The sequence below is a fragment of the Triticum dicoccoides genome, chromosome 1A (assembly GCF_002162155.2).
Source record: "Triticum dicoccoides isolate Atlit2015 ecotype Zavitan chromosome 1A, WEW_v2.0, whole genome shotgun sequence".
NCBI classification, from domain to species: Eukaryota; Viridiplantae; Streptophyta; class Magnoliopsida; order Poales; family Poaceae; genus Triticum; species Triticum dicoccoides.
In genome coordinates, this window is record NC_041380.1 from 444,031,304 (window position 1) to 444,045,528 (window position 14,225).

At 49.5% G+C, this 14,225-nt stretch overlaps 2 pseudogenes; one reads left to right on the plus strand and one right to left on the minus strand.

Moving 5' to 3' along the window:
- The first annotated feature begins 2,322 nt into the window (after window positions 1-2,322).
- Window positions 2,323-8,032, plus strand: LOC119277828 (annotated as a pseudogene).
- Window positions 8,033-10,783: 2,751 nt separating this feature from the next.
- LOC119277836 lies at window positions 10,784-12,395 on the minus strand (annotated as a pseudogene).
- Between the last annotated feature and the right edge of the window lie 1,830 nt (window positions 12,396-14,225).

The following is a 14,225-nucleotide window of genomic DNA, read 5'->3' on the forward strand; positions in this document are numbered from 1 at the left end:
CTCTGCAAGGCCCACTAAGGCCCAATACTTCCCCGGGGGGTTCCGGTAACCCCTCCGGCACTCCGATTTTCTCCGAAATCACCCGAAACACTTCCGGTGTCCGAATATAGCCATCCAATATATCGATCTTTATGTCTTGACCATTTCGAGACTCCTCGTCATGTCCGTGATCATATCCGGGACTCCGAACTACCTTCGGTACATCAAAACACATAAACTCATAATACCGATCGTCACCGAACGTTAAGCGTGCAGACCCTATGGGTTCGAGAACTATGTAGACATGACCGAGACATGTCTCCGGTCAATAACCAATAGCGGAATCTGGATGCTCATATTGGTTCCTACATATTCTACGAAGATCTTTATCGGTCAAACTGCATAATGATATACGTTGTTCCCTTTGTCATCGGTATGTTACTTGCCCGAGATTCGATTGTCGGTATCTCAATACCTAGTTCAATCTCATTACCGACAAGTCTCTTTACTCATTCTGTAATGCTACATCCCGTAACCAACTCATTAGCTACATTGCTTGCAAGGCTTATAGTGATGTACATTATCGAGAGGGCCCAGAGATACCTCTCCGACAATCGGAGTGACAAATCCTAATCTTGATCCATGCCAACTCAACAAACACCATCGGAGACACCTGTAGAGCACCTTTATAATCACTCAGTTATGTTGTGATGTTTGGTAGCACACAAAATTTTCCTCCGGCATTCGGGAATTGCATGATCTCATAGTCATAGGAACATGTATAGTTATGGAGAAAGCAATAGCAACAAACTAAACGATCATCGTGCCAAGCTAACAGATGGGTCAAGTCAATCACATCATTCTCTAATGATGTGACCCCGTTAATCAAATGACAACTCATGTCTATGGTTAGGAAACATAACTATCATTGATTCAAAGAGCTAGTCAAGTAGAGGCAAACTAGTGACACTCTGTTTGTCTATGTATTCACACATGTACTAAGTTTCCGGTTAATACAATTCTAGCATGAATAATAAACATTTATCATGATATAAGGAAATATAAATAACAACTTTATTGTTGCCTCTAGGGCATATTTCCTTCAATGTTGGTAGTGGAGGATGATCCGGAATTGCGGGTTCTTGGCCGTGCGGGAGAAGGATGTAGTGATGCGTGCCTTCGGCTGTGCGGGGTGTCGATGTTCCACGACATTATGATCCACTTTGGCAAGGTGCTGCTGCGGTGGCGAAGTGATCCAACATGGACAGTGGCTCCAATCTGGTGGGCAAGGATGGAGGTATGCGACGTTACCGGTGAAAATCCTACCCATCTTCGGTCGGTGTTGTGACAACGACGCTTGTGGGTGCCGTTCTCCTCCTTGGAGGCGTCGCGGAGGTGTGTTAGAATATGCCCTTTCTCGCTTGGGTTGTTGTGTCTAGGCGAAAGCCTAGGTTCCTTTCCAGATCGACGATGACGACGTCTTGGCGTCCTTACTCTGTTGGGGAGCATCATGCGGGGGAGACACGACTTAAAGGTTCTGTATTGCATTTCTTTGGTGCTTGCCGTGGGTCTAAGTAGATCTTCATCGACGCAATGTAAGCCATTGTCGGGAAGTCAAAGACAATGGCTTTCTCGGGATCATCCGAGCCCCACCACCCACTCGCCATCTCCTATTAGGCATTCAAGAGTGGTTGTTGCGTCGGTAAGGAAGGTTCGGTTGCAGTTATTGCTCTTCAAGGTAAATGGTGTTGGTCGAGGCACGACTTTGTTGTTTTGCTTAGGACAGGTTACTTGTGTTGTGTTGTATTATGTGCGAGGATTAATCTTTGGATTAGCCTGAATGTGTTTAGTTTGCAGCGAGACACAGTTTTTTGAATTGTCTTTTGCCTTCTAAAAAGAAGTACTTCAGCGATGGAGCTGCCCAGCCAGCCCTGTGTGTGTGAGGAATTTCCCAACCTAGCTATATCTAGAAAAAAACTATCGATGCTAACCAACCTGTGATTGGGATGGTTAAGTGGACCATGGTATCTCCAGCCTCTCAGGGGTTAAGTCCTGGTGCTCGCATTTATCTTGGATTTATTTCGGTATCTGGCGATACACTATCAGTGGGAGGAGACGTTTCTGTCGACTACGAGGCGCCTATGATATATCGACTCAGTCTGTCAGAGGTGCTCATAAGAATAAGATATGCGTGTGTGCGTTTATAGAAGTGAGTGTATGCGCGTTTATACGAGCGTTTGCATATGTACTGTGTTAAAAAAATGACTATTGGCCCGGGGCGCAGCCACTCCCAATACCACACTAGCGAGAGCGAACGAGAAAAGAAGCAGGATCTGTGCGGCTGCGCGTGCGTGTTTTTTTTTTTTTGACGAGTAAAGAAAGAAAGGAACGAACCGGCATGGACGAGCCCTATCCTGCCGAGCCGCCGCTGCCGCCCGCCGACCGCCGCCATGTCTCGTTCTCACTGCCAGGCGGCCAGCCCCGTGCGGCAGCGGGCAGTACTCCCCTTCCCATATCCCGCGACAGGCCCGGCATGCTGCCCGGCGAGGCGGTGACCCGGTTCGTCCAGTCCAGCAGTGCCCGTCCAGGTCTCGAGAAGCAACCGCGGCGGCCGGCGCCCTTCGGCATTCCGCCTCAGCGGCTCACACACAGAGGGTTATCCCCGTCTCCAGCTCTCCCAAATTCCAGCTTGTTAGATGTCACAGTTTGATGCCTGATTGAAGCATGACCTTAGTTCTTAATGCTTTCCCCTTTATATGCTGTTTCCTTCCTTTAGTTTTGTATATACAGTTCTGCAGTCCTGTAAATGTGGGTACTGATTTTATAAATTCTAGTTTTATAATTATGCAGTTTTATATAACTATTTTTACCTGCTATTTATGATTTGCATTTCAAAAATTTATCCTAGAAGGTTTAGCTTCTACTACCATTGAAGTTGTATCCATGAGAGGCTCAGATCAATCAGTACGTTCATTTGATACCATCTTTTGTATCATCTATGTTATATATTGTCCTTTGACATGTCTTACTTTATTGGTTGGATCATCACTGAACAAATACTGTTATTGAATATTATATTTGGGTTTTGATGGGGTATGCAACATAACTTCACTTTTGTATGCCGTGAAATTGGGTATTTTTGGTATTTTTGCCCTTAGTTTTTCGCCTGGGGTATCGGCCAATCCTGGCTCCGCCACTGACCATGGTGTACTCTCGCAAAAATAAATAAATTGATACTTGCACCCAGCGGACACCTTGCCTGATGCTCAAGTAGAAATATAATACTCGGCGCAAATGATCAACGTTCCCTAAAGAGACTTGATATACTAGTGGAAACCTTGCTTGATGCTCAACAGCTCAAGTAGAATTATAATACTCGGCGCAGATGATCAACATTCCCTAAAGACTAAAGAGATTCGATATACTTAGTGGATACCTTACTTGATGTTCAAGTAGAAATATAATACTCGGCGCAAAGAGACTCGATATTGCTAGTACTAGCTCTTTGACTCTGGTGGCCTGCTCATTTCACCCATCAGTGCTGAGTAATACTCTCAAAGAGCCGAGATCTTCTCCCTCGTCATAAACTGAGGTATAACCGCCAAAGCACGTTTTGTAAATTTCTTTTCACCTGTTCACTACACGCTTCTTTATATTTTTCTACATCTACCTGATCCTGATGTTCCTGAGCAGATTAAGTAGACTTTAGTTATCTAGCTGTTTAAGTCGCACGCACGCTTAAATATGTATGAATATGCATGAATTTGAACCCCGCTTGATTTGTAGGATAAATTATCCAGGACGCCGGAGCCATGGCTGTTGTCCTGGACGCTTTCGTGCCATATGTGAAGAAGATGATTACCAGCATGGCGGAAGAGGAGGTGCGCATGCTGCTGGGCGTCTCTGGCGAGATCAAGAGGCTGGAGGCCAACCTGGTGTACCTGCAGGGCTACCTGGCCGATGCAGAGAGGAGGCACATCACCGACAAAAGCGTGAAGGTGTGGGTGGGGAGGCTCAAGGACGCCATGTACGAGGCTACCGACATCCTCGAGCTCTGTCAACTGGAGGCCATGGAGCGACCGAAGGAGAGCGGGCGTAATGCCTCCAGCTCCACCCGCTTCCGTTCTCTCGTAGGGCAGCTGAAGAAGAAGCTGCAGGGCTTCCTCGATCCGCTTCTGTTCTGCCTGCAGAACCCGGCCTTCACCCATGAGATCGGCGGCCGGATCAAGAGGCTGAACGGGAAGCTGGACAGCGTCCGCAAGGACGCCCTGGTGTTCAACTTCCATGCCAACTTCGGTTCATACGAGGAACGGAGGCAGCCGTCGGATCCGGCGAGCCACAGCAGGATCAACAGGACGACGCCGGGGTTCGACGAGTCATCCATCGTGGGGGACAAGGTCGAGATGGACACAGAGGAGTTGGTGCACAAGCTCACCAGCCACGGCCACGACATGGCATCCGCCAGGGTGAAGGTGGTGTCCATCGTCGGCCCGGGCGGCATGGGCAAGAGCACCCTCGCCAAGAAGGTCTTCGCGCAGGAGGCCATCAAGGTGGAGTTCAAGACCAGGATATGGCTGGGCATCACCCGGCGCTTCGACAAGGCGGAGCTGCTGAGAGCCGCCATCACGCACGCCGGTGGCAAGCATGGCGGCGAGAGGGATGAGTCCATGCTCGAGACAGCCCTCACCGATGCCCTGTTGGCCAACAGATTCCTGTTGGTCTTGGATGACGTGTGGAGCGACCGAGCATGGAAGGAGGTGCTCCAGGTTCCCGTCGTCAACGCCGGTCGGAGGCACCCGGGGAGCCGCGTCCTTGTCACCACGAGGAACGAAGACGTCGCTTTCAGGATGGGAGCCTCCGGCAGCGATCAAATCCATGTCAGCAAACTGGACGAGGATGATGCCTGGTCCTTGCTCAAAAAACAGCTGCCACAATTGCAGGTCAGCAATTCACTCAGCTCATTTGTTTTGACCAAAACCAAACAAATTGCAAACCTTAAAAAGGCGCACATCTGATTTGACCATTTTAATCTACTCCAGCTTTATATATTATTTTGCAAATTAAACTTGCCTTTCTGTTTTCATTTTAGTGTTTTCCTATAATTTTATGATATTATAATGGGGTTTTCCAAAACTTGGTAACATGGCATGTGACGTGATCTCATGTCAAGTCAAAACGAGTTTAACTCGTCTCATGGGTGTACTTTGTCAAATTTTGATAGTCAATTGCTCAATTTAGCTATTTTTTAGTTGAAGTGTGTAATCTAAACTCTAGCAATAGTTGAGGTCCAAAATGCTCTCTTTTCCTTTTCGATATTTGAAAAGCATGTGATTACTTTTAGTTTTTTTATTTTCTGTTTCTAAAATTTTGTATATTAATACTTTTATATTTGAATATTAATATTTTATTCCCTTTTTTTATATTAAATATCAATATTTTTGTTCCAAAATAGATATTGAAACTATTTTAATTTTCCTACCCACGTTTGTAGATTCTGAGATTTCGCTAGTTGGAAATTATACCTGTTGTTTTGGGGATTGTCAGCTGTTAATGATGATCTTTGCATATTCTGAGGAAACATTCACTTACACAAGATGTACATTTTGTGTATACTTGGATTGGATAATACCATTTTTAATTCTAATTTTTAATAATTTATAGACACCATACTTTTTACAAATTTTTTACCAGTGGACATTTCTGTACATGTACTGCTACTTGATGTAAGGACGTCATATATTTACTACAAATACATACAAACATATATAGTACAATTCCTAATTCTTATATTGTTGCAGGATGACGAGAGTCACTTTGATCAGCTAAAAGATGTTGGGATGAAGATCATTGAAAAATGTGACGGTTTACCACTTGCCATTATAAAGTGATGGGAGGACTCTTAAGCACAAGACACCCAAGCGAACGTGAATGGGAGATTGTTCTGAACAAGAATCTCGAATGGGAAGAGCATGGGTCACAGGAGGAACTGAACTACTCGGTACATCTGAGCTACGACGATCTATCTCCAGAGCTGAAGCAGTGCTTTCTATATTACTCACTCTTCCCCAAGGGTTCAGAATTCCTAGAGGATATAGCCATTAGCATGTGGATTAGTGAAGGGTTTGTTCAGGCCGACGAGAGGTCAGAGTCAGACCAACTAGACCTAGAGGAGATAGGAGCTGAGTACCACCGGGAGTTAGTCGCCAGGAACCTTCTAGAGACCAACGAGTCAGCTGAGAGCGGATGGGCCTACATCATGCACGATGTTGTCCGTTCCTTTGCTTGGTTTGTGGCTAGGGAAGAAGCTCTTGTGGTTCTCAAGGAGCAGACCGACATTAGAAGCCTTCTTTCACATAACCAGAGAATCCGCCGTCTGTCCATGAAATTAACCAATTCAGTACTGGAGTGGGATATCCTAGAAAAGCTGGAATCACTAAGGACACTGGTTATAGCCTGCAACTTCAAGCCCGGCAGTGGTTCTGGTCCTTCACTTGCTTCTTCTTTTGCTAGCTTACGGGCACTGGATATCAGCTTTGCAGACTGCGACTGGTTGGTCGACCATTTGTCTCAGCTGAGGCACCTACGGTATTTGTCCTTCACTCAGACGGATGTATCTAGGCTGCCCCATGACATCCACAAGATGAAGTTCCTTGAGCACATTGCACTGTTCAACTGCAGGAAGCTGGACAAGCTTCCTGACGGCATCGTAAAGCTGGGGCGTCTAAGGTATCTCTCCATAGATGGGTCCAGTGTTGATGTTGTGCCCAAGGGGTTTGGCGCGCTGACGAATCTGAGGTCAGTCTATGGGTTTCCGGCAAAGATGGTTGGGGACTGGTGTACTTTAGAAGAACTGGAGCATCTCTTTCATCTTAGGACTCTTAGGATACATGGTCTGGAAAATGTGCCTGGTGGTTCAGTGGCGGCAAGGGCCATGATCGGCAGCAAGAAGCATCTCAGCTTTCTGGACTTGATCTGCCACAAGAATGAGGAGGAAGATGGAGTGGGAGGAGAACAGATTCCTGAAAAGGACCAGGAGCGAATTGAGGCGGTGTTCGATGAGCTCTGCCCACCGCCGTACCTGGAGGATCTGTTCATGGCAGGATACTTCGGCCGTCGGCTGCCATACTGGATGCGGGCGCCAACTGCAATGGCCTTCAAGAGCTTGACTGGCATCACGCTAACGCGTCTGCGTTGTTGCACCCAGCTACCCGACGGATTGTGCGGGATGGTCAGCCTGGAAGGGCTGGCGGTCAACTGGGCTCCGGCCATCAAGCTCGTGGGGCCCGACTTCCAAGCCCTTCCAAGTGGAAATGGCGGCGCTGGTGACCTCTTCGTGACAAGACCGTTCCCTAAGCTGAAGAACCTGAAGCTGCACAACATGACGGGATGGGAGGAGTGGGACTGGGCGGAGGAGGAGCAGGGCGGGGCCATCTCCATGCCTGCACTGGAGTATCTCAGCATCATCCATTGCATGCTCAGCCGTCTCCCCCCGGGACTTGCTAGCAGCAACAGGTATAACCTGAGAACGCTCGACCTCAGCAAGCTCAGCGCCCTAGCGTCGCTGGAGAATTTCCCTTCGGTCATGGAGCTCGATGTGCTCTACTGCCCCAAGCTCAAGAAGATCAGTGGCTTCGCGATGCTCCGAAGGATGGCCATCACTGATTGCCCGGAGCTGGAGACGCTGGAAGGTGTCCCGGTGCTCAAGAGCTTGCTGCTGAATGATGAGCCATGGGAGATTGTCGGGACGTCTGCGTATCAAGCTGGACAGCCGCGTCAGCTCCCACAAAACCTCACCATTACCAGGTAGCTCTGATCTTAGAGATGACTGACGTCTGATATCTGATGACAGAAGGCGCTATCGGCTGTCTGCCCCCCATGCTTGAGAAAATATAACAAGAGGGACTGTAATGTAAGAATGTAGCGAGTGACTGCAATATATTTCTCTTCCACTGAAGTTCTCCTTCGACTTTGAGCATTCACCTTGACCAACAATTAGTTTTCAGGCTTGGCGCCTGTGAATGGATGACTGAATCCGTGGAGGCATCAACATTTTCATACTTGTAATTTTGTCAGGTTTCCTTACATGGGTCACGGCCAACCTACCTCTGTTCGGCACCGCAGCTTGAGTGGACGGAGTGAGAGCACAAAATGCATTAATATTTTACTTCATGGAAACGACCGAACGAGCATTAACATATTAGAGCATCTCTAGCCGCATCTCCAACAGGCCCTCAGAGCGACCTTTTTTGCACCGGCGCCGAAAATACCCCCAGTCACGCTCCCAAGACGTCGAAATCCGTCGGCTTGGCCCGTTTTTGGTCCCGGCGATCCCAGGCCAAACCCAGCGCACTGGGCGCTTGGAGGCTCCGGTGGAAGTGAAAATCACGCCTGAGCCACACTGTCAGGCAAAAAATCAAGGCAATCGTCCAGATTCGCTCCCCCCCCCCCGCCCCAGCGCACTCTGTCGCTACCCTGCCGATCCCGGCGCCGCCCAGCGCCCACCACCGCCCCCACCCCCGCGCGCTCTGCCGTTACCCTGCCGATCCCGGTGCTGCCTACCGCCCATCACTGCTAGATAGGCCATTCCCCGCCGGAAAAAAGAGAAGGTTTCGCCGCGGCAACCTCTCCACCACTTTCCTGGGCGGGTTTTCCGGCGCTCCGGCCGCGCAGGGTGGGATACCGGCGGCTGTGCGCCCACCACGCCTGCCAGGTGTTCGGCGATTTGCCTGCTGGACGATGGACTCGGACGACGAGGAGGCGCTCACGGCGCTGCTAGAGGAGGAAGTCGATGCCGACGTCTAGGATGCGGAGCATCTCATCGTCGGCGAGGTGGCTCGGCACCGGGGCGGCTGAAAGCAAAGAACCGACATCATTTGGAAGACTATTGCATGCTCTACACTGACTACTTCGCCGACGCTCCACTGCACGGCGACAAAGTATTTCGGCGCCATTATCGGATGAGCCGGAAGCTTTCCGTCAGGATTGTGAATTCCATCCGGGTGTTCGACAACTACTTCAAGTGCAAGAAGGATTGCACCGGCAAACTTGGATTCACCTCAATCCAGAAGTGCACGACAGCTATGAGGATACTTGCATACGGAGCTCCCGGTGATTCACTCGACGACTATGGGTGCATGACCAAGTCCACGACCATTGAGTGTTTCTACAAGTTCCGCAGGACAGTGGTGGTAGTGTTTGGACCGCAATATTCGCGATCACCTAATGCTGAACACACTGCTCGGATCCTAACATAGAATGGAGCAAGATGATTTCCTGGGATGCTTGAAAGCATCGACTGCATGCATTGGAAATGGAAAAACTGTCCATTTGCTTGACAGGGGATGTACGAAGGCGTCAAAGGCGGTTGCAGTATGGTACTTGAGGCAGTGGCCACACATGACCTCTGGATTTGGCACTCCTTCTTTGGTATGCCAGGAACTCACAATGACATCACCGTGCTGCAGTGCTCCCTTGTCTTTGCCAAGCTTGTTGAAGGTCATTCTCCTTCGGTGAACTTCGAGGTCAATGGGTGGCACTACAACAAATGATACTACCTAGAAGATGGCATCTATCCGAGATGGTCTACATTTGTGAAGACTATCTCAAACCCTGTGTCAGGAGGCAAGAACTCCTACTTTGCGAAGGTTCAGGAGGCTTACAGAAAAGATGTCGAGCGGGCATTTGGTGTGCTTCAATCTCGATTTGCTATTGTCCGGTACCTCGTTCAGACCTGGTCGAAAGATCAAATGTGGGAAGTCATGACTTGCTGTGTCTTTTGCACAACATGATCATTGAGAGCGAGCAGGAAGAGCCAGTGTTCGACACTGGACTTATTACAGGCAGGGTCCTCTTGCCCAAGTTGATCACCAGTTACCGACAAATTGGACGACCTTCCTCAATATGCGTTAGGAAATCCGAGACCCACAGGTGCATCAACGACTACAACAAAATTTGATGAAGCACCTATGGACGCTCAAGGACAACGCCTAGCTCGACGTGTGATGAAATATGAATTTTTATTTATTGAACTATATAATTTATATCGAACTATTTGTTGTTGAACTATTTAATTTGTATCGAACTATTTATTAAACTATTTGATTTTTATTGATTTTCTGTGATGTGATAAAAATAATTTATGTATCTATTTATTGAACTATTTGATTTTTATTGATTTTCTGTGTTGTGATAAAAATAATTTATGTTGAATTTACGTCAAAGCATGACAAATATGAGCTGTTTTACACAGATAACAGGCCGATTTTGGGTCGATGATGGGCTGAAAAGTGGGCAAAACAGGCCGATATCAAGTGCTGGGAATCCAATCGCCTTCAAGCCGATTTTATCGCCGGTTCGTCCTCAGGTGACAACCAAACAGCGATGGATGAATGTCAGGGATACCATGACTTGCATGCTTTCATGATACCAATTAAAAAGGAATCTTTCAAAACATTCTGAATGTGTCTACAATCCTAAAAAATTAGGATCAAAATTCCAAGTACACAAAGAAAAAAAACAAATTCAGCAAAATAGTGTCAATAAAGACAAAATCATGAACAATGTCAAAACCTACACTATTCACATTCAGTTTTAACTTTTTTGTTTCTCTCTGTATGCTTTGAATTTTGATCTGAATTTTTTAGGCTGGTAGACATGTGTGTTGTGAACATTCATAATTTTTGACGGAATTTTTTGAAACATTTAAATTTGAGTTTTAAAAATCAATATCATGGATCTTTCCGCCATACTCCGTAGTAGATATCAGGATGTTGACAGCTTGAAATCATGAGCATGGTCTGTACGCTTAAGGACGAAATTATTTACAGTACGGAGTACTTTATTATTATTGTTATTATTACACCATTTGTGGAACTTAAACGAGAACTCTGAACACCAAGATACATCTCTCGTCAGTCAGACATTCTCGCCCGACGTCGACATACGGACTCGGACACACCACAGGAATGTGGAGCTCCAGAGGAACTAAAAGGAAAGAAAGCATTATGCAACCGCGACAGGTATATATCTAGTGGCGGCTCTTTGTGATGGTCTCGGTGGTGCTCGCGTCCTTGGTTTCGCTGGAGGTGCTGTCTCCCCCCATCCCCAGCGTGCTCGCCACCGCGTCTTTCGCGCCGACCACCGCGTTCTTCACCTGCTCGCCGGCCTACACGAAAACCAAGTTCAGCTTCAGCATACGCAGCACAAACAGAACACTGGAACACAATGTCGTCTTTGATTAGTGTAAGTGGCCGACCCACTAACCTGGCTGAGGACGCTGCCGGTCTTGTCCTTGCCGGCGACGGCGGAGTCCTTGGTGTACTGCGCCGCGTCGGAGGCCCTGTCCTGCGTGTACCCCGTCGCCTCGGAGGCCTTCTGCTTGGCCGCCTCGGCCGTGCGGCCGAGGTAGCTGCCGGTCTGGTCCTTGCCCTCGGCGGCCCGGTCCTTGGCGGCCTGGGCCGTCTCGGACGTCTTCTGCCCTGCCTCGCCGGCCTTCTGCTTCGTGGCCTCCACGGCGCCCTGCCCCTTCCCCGTCGCGTCACACGCCCGGTCCTTGGCCTCGCACGCCTTGTCCTTGGTCGCGCCGGTCACCTATCCGGCCTTCTCCTGCAACGTACGAGCGATGGATGGAAGCATTTCAGCAGACTGAACACGGAGGGTGTGCTCCGGCAACAACTTGAAGAAGATCGGCCGAGATGGTCACCTCGGTGTGGGCCTTGGCCTCGCCGGCGCGGTAGCTTGCCTTGTCCTGGTTGGAGGCCATGGCTGCTGCTCAAACAAACACTGGACTGGAGGACAGACACGAACTGAGATCTCTTGGGAAATGGAAAAGCAAGATCACTTTTGGCTAATGGTTAACTCGGATCAGCTGCTTGCTGCAAGGAGCTTGGAACAGGGAATATTTATAGGGAAGCTGCGGCTACCTTTCGGATAGAGCCCGCGGGCAGGACACGTCGCGGGCGGAGCTCGTACTGGGCGCCACGTAGAATAAGAAAGGACACGGCTTGTCACGCACGCGTCCGTACCTACGAGAAGCCTGTCCATCTAGACGAAGCTGATTCGAAACCCATGTGCGCTAAGGTAAATGCCAAGATGAAGAACCTATCTATGTACCCAGTGTTGACAAAAGCGTGCAATACATGTGCTTGTGACTCAACATTAAGCACAAGCTGGCCACCGTCACTTCTATGTACGTACATAGCTGCATTCAAGTACTAATATAATTAGCATAGTGATTCGGAATAACTGAATAAGGTTGCGTTCAGTTTCTCTCCGCTCCTCGAACTCCACTCCGGGAGCGGACCATATTTTACTTGAATTTGATGAAGCTGTCAAAACTCAACTCCCCAACTCTACAGAGCGGGGAAGTCTCGAACAGGGCTTAAGTAAATGCAAATGATGAACAAAATCATCTTTGAGGAAATTTTCTTACCTGACAATGTACCGGAGATAATCTATGAAAACTCCTTTGTGTCATCCGGATGCAGGGCTTGCTCGACAGCTGCCTCGCCCGCACGACACGCGTCTTGTGGGACCCACACCCCTTTCTCTCTCCCGTGGAAAAATATCTCCGCACAGTACAGCCTTATCCTTCCCCAATTCTAACCACTCGTCTCTCCGTCGGCGGCGTGCTCCCTCCATGATTTTTCCACGCACTCGAGCACTCCCGCAGGTGGATCTCGCCGCTGCAAGGCCGGAGGGGGCCACCCAGTGCTGCGAGCTCCAATCCCTCCCTCCCTGCTCCCTTCCTCCATCCTTGATGGATCCTAACACCATGCTGCAGTTGCTGCGAGGCGTGCTAAGACGTCACCATCGTGATGCAGCGGCGCCGTGCTTGCAAGCCGGTGCGCCGCCGCCGTCGTGCTGCGACAGTCCACGGCGAGGTTGCTGCGAGTGGCGCCAACCGACGATGCTTGCAACGGGTGGTACTGCGATGGCGCTGTTGTGCTCCGACGACATCTCGGCCGCGACGACGTTGCTGCGATGGATGCTGCAACGGTTGTTGCTCCACCGGATCGGGCTACTCCGGCGAGCTGCGATGGCGGCTCGGGTTGCTCTGGTGATGCTGCGACGGCGCCGCCGTGCTGCGAGCCGGTGCTGCCAAGCCACCGGAGTTGCTACGACGGCAGAGTGCTACGAGCTGGTGCTGCCGGCGTCCTGCGATGCCATTGGAGTTTGATACGCAGACGAGAAATGTGTGTGTGACGTTCTGCAAGGAGAACAGCAGAACGAGAACAAAGAAGAGAGAAAACTATGTTGCGTTGACTTGCATCAAGCGGCTAGTAAAGTCCAGATCATATGGTCCAGGAGAGAGATGCTCTTTTGCTTTCCTGCATCCGGATGCCGCCTAGCAGCGGCCATAATCTATCTCATCTTTAGTCATTGAGGACGCGTTTGGTAGGCTGCACTACCCTTAGCCAGGCCCGCGCGGGATGAAATCGACCTGTTTGATTGGCCGGGCCACATCAGTTTCCTGACCCGCATGAAACTTAAAGCAGCTCTGGGCCTGCATCCATCGCCCTCCTCCCATCATCGATGGTAGCAACCCCATCCATGAGAGGTGGATTGCGGGCCTCCCCTCTTTCGTTTGGGATCTTGCCGCGGTTCTCTGGGCGCCGTCCCCTTTCTGCACGATGTCGCCGCCACGGGCAAGGCAACACCGCCACCGCGCGCTCCGGCTCCCCCACCGATGCTAGACCTCCTCATCCTGGGCTCGATAACGTAGGGTTTACAAACCCCACCGACCGCGACTTTGACAGGTCCGGCTTATGGCGGTATTTTTACAACCATTCAAGGGTTTTCTCCCCTGCGTCTCGTGCAAGGGGAGGCAAGCTAGAGGACGAGGCGCTCATCCTCCAGCCGACGCGCGATGAGGACCACGGTCGCGACCCTAGGAATGGCCAGCTCATCTTCGGCGGCGGTGGCACCCCTCTTGCCACCAGGGTTTTCTCCTCGGCCAGCATACACTGCACCGCCCCCCGCTTCGGTAAGCTTCGATTTCTTCCTTTTGTAGATGAGTTTGTTCTTAGGGTTCTTAGCGTACTTTGATTAATGGTTAGGGCAATGTTATATTTGATTGTTCACACCGGATTGGATTGGATTCGATCTGGCTCAATTCAAGTCAATCGGATTCGATTCGAATCCAGTACATTTGGGTTGAATCAGAGCAATGCAGATGTTGCTACTACTTACTCCCTCCGTTCCAAATTACTCGTCGCAGAAATAGATGTATCTAGAACTAAAATACA